Source organism: Gekko japonicus, unplaced genomic scaffold, assembly GCF_001447785.1.
Source record: "Gekko japonicus isolate JY-2015 unplaced genomic scaffold, Gekko_japonicus_V1.1 scaffold24, whole genome shotgun sequence".
Taxonomy (NCBI): Eukaryota; Metazoa; Chordata; class Lepidosauria; order Squamata; family Gekkonidae; genus Gekko; species Gekko japonicus.
Window position 1 is genome coordinate 1,906,609 of NW_015164665.1, and position 3,366 is coordinate 1,909,974.

Genomic DNA, 3,366 nt, shown 5'->3' on the forward strand with positions numbered 1-3,366 from the left:
GGAAAGAGTCACACAATCTCATAAGATGGGGAGGGAACATGTTGAGTATAAAGAATGCACATTAGAACCCACTTGTCAAGCCTGTCCTGCGCCCCTGGTCTCCCGTGGCCGTGGTGGGTCTAGGTGAGGTGGATCCATCGGTCCTGGGAGCCGAGACTCGTTAAAGAAGAGGGGAGACATTGGGGCCTCAGATAGGCAGGGGATGGGGTTAACACCCCATAAGTCCCTCTGCCTCCGTGCATCGATCCCCGGGTTTCTCAACGTCCCCACGGACTCTCCTTCTCACTGTCTCCACCTGGTTGTTTCGAGCACATTCCTCCTCCCCAGCCCCTTCGCCTTCCCTCTCCTTTATCCCCAGCCCTGCTCCCAGCACCATCCACCGTCCCTGCCTCTTTCCTCATCCTCCCAGCCCCGCCTCCTGTGGTAAGCTCAGATGCTGTCCCGATGCCCAGTGTGGGGCCGGGACTGTGCTGGCGGCCTATGGGCGCACCGCCAGCGCCGGTGTGCAGGTTATCCTGCACCCGCACACCCATTGTCAGCCTCTCCTCGGTAGTGTCAGTTTCTCCCGCAGCTCCCCAGGACCCTCTGCTCCGTGCTCGGGATAGCCCAGATCACTGCGCCTCACTGGTGCTTGGTGCTGCGCGGCTCTCTCATGGGCTACGATGTCCTGGTTCTGTCTTCTGACTTGGTGTGGGTGCTGCCTGATTTGGGGATCTTCTGGGTGAGTTGGCAGTCGTTGGGAACCCTGGGGGTGTGGGCTACGTCCTGGAGCTGCGGAACCCGGACACCACTGATACTGGCATTGCAAGCTGTGATCATTGACAATGTGTATGTGTGTGTGTGTACGCACCTGTGCAAAGTTGGCTGCAACTCCACCATGCTTTGCACAGGGCTGAAATTTGTATTGGGAAGGAGTCTTCTGGCAGATGCTCTTGGAGAGCTTTTTACTCTTGTGTCGCTAAATTGGGGGGGGAGTATTTTCATCAATGTCCTAGTGCATCTGCACAGTAATGTTAATTTCCTGCCCTTCCTTGCAAATTTGTGTGGTTTTCTTTCTGTGATTCTCTAATTTGATCCCGCACACTGGTCGTGATTGTAGCAGTTTTTTAAAGCCTCTCCTGTGCTGATTGCACTGTTTCCTCCAAATGGATCAATCCCAAGTGATTCTTAAGTTCAGCGGTTTGCAGAAGGTCCATGTTACTCAGCCATCATTTTAATGTTAGGCTTCCAGAGACTGCCAAAACAGCCCCCCCCCCAAATTTTGTTCCCTAAAGAGTTAAAGGGGAAAATGTTTTCAAAGCTTTAGGCTTCCCATCCCAGTGTCTCACTCTCTTTACATCTCATGGCGATTTCATTCAGTGCTGACAATCCCCTCCCTTTATTTTGTTTGCATGCAGCACTGAAATCCTTTTTCCTTTTTTGGCACTGGGGCATTGCCATTTGCCTCCTCTTTGATCCCCCTTTCATGTCAATATCAGCAGGGAACTAAAACTTGTGCAACTCCTTTAAAATTTCACCCTGTCATTTTAATTTTTTTATTTAGCTATCTGAGACTAGCAATAGTCTCATATCACTAGACTCGTGCCACTTGTCAAAATATTTAAAAATTTGAAACAACGAGGGGGAAAGTAATCAGCCTCTGGATGGCAGAAGGAGCAGAGTAGGAGGAACAGGGGAGTAGGCAGGGGAGTGACCCTCAAGGGGCAGCCAAAGGGAAGAGGGAATCTGAGGGAATCTGTACATTTTTGAGTTACCCTCATCTTGGAAGCAAAACAAGGGAAAAATTGGCACAAAAGCACTTTCATAAAACCCAGGGAAACAGTGACCAGAAAGCAAACTCAGTGCTGAAGGGAGGAAAATCAATGCAGAACAACAAAGAAAACCCGAAGGACATGCATGGTGAAAGTGATGGATAACACCTGTGCATAATAGGCCTAAGTCTTGTCCTTGTTTTCCCTGCAACATAATACTGTGTTTTGTATTCTGAGAGGACGAAGTATGAAAACTATACTGCCTTTTCATGTGATGAGGTAGGAAATACAAAAAGTCGCTCTGTTTCAATAAATCAGATTATTTCAATTTGATGTTATTTATTCTAAATATCAAATAGCATATGCTACAATAACATGTTTGCTACTGATACCACTGGATATTACTCAAGCAACCTGACTTTATGTTGCAACAGATGTTACATGCTGTTTTTAAAGAGTAAAATAATTAAAAGGTGCAGCTGCACCATTATTCTTTAAACAATGTGCCACAGTTCTCCAGCTGTCAGAGGCAATTCAAACACACCTTTTCTTCTTCAGCTTTCTATGAAAGATATATCTGATGTTTCCAGACTTCTCAGTATTTACTTTACCACTTGTGTATAGGCCTTTCCACTGAGGATCTCAGCAACATAAATAGGGTTCATTTTTTATGGCCCAGAGATTGCCTTTCTAGTCAGCTCTGGCCCTGTCTATACTGACAATCAGCTGGAAGGCTGGAGACTGCTGACTGTGGTAGAATCACTAAAGGGCAACATAGGGCAACAGGGCAAAAAGCCCTGGGCAATTAGCCTCTCTGACATATGCTCTGCATCTGGAACATACCAGCAAGGCTGGATGTGGCATTATGGTTGTTGCAGCAGCAACAGAATCAGGGAGGCTGGAATGGCTTGTGAGGTCTAGAAGAGGGTGGCGCTTCAGAGGGTACTTAAGCCTCCCCAATCCTAGGAGGCTCCTACTTGGCTCCCACAGTGCTCAGAGAGTAAATAAGAATGACCTGAAGGGAATGGGAGGACATGAGGTGAAGTGTGAACCTCCACACTTCTCAAACAGAGAACCAAGTGCATGGGCCCAATTTATTAATTAAGATATGTGTAACTCACCTTTATTTGTATATCAAGGTGGCTTACACTTCATTTAATTAAAACCCAATATATTTAGTTAAAATTTGATTTTAAAAGAAAACTCAAGAAATGCCTGCAGCTCAGTTCCCAAACACCCTCACAAATTAAAAAAGCCTTACAATGCTCTCTAAACATTGCCATGGATGGCACCTCCCCTTACTTTCCTTTCAATAAAGTGGGAGCTGCTACAGAAAAGGTTGTTCCTAAGTAGGTTTAGCTGAAACATAGGATTTGTTCATGGCTATCCAGTGAACTTGGGAGAGAAGGCAGCTATAGTTTGATCTCGTCAGATCTTGGAAGTTAAGCAGGGTCTGTACTTGGATGGGAGACCATCAAGGAAGGCTCTGCAGAAAAAAGCAAAGGAAGGCTACCTCTGCGCCTCCCTTGCCTTGAAAGCCCCTTCCTGGAGGTGCCATAAATTGTTTGTGACTTGACAGCATGTAAATATGAATACAGTGAGCTTTGTGGCTCAG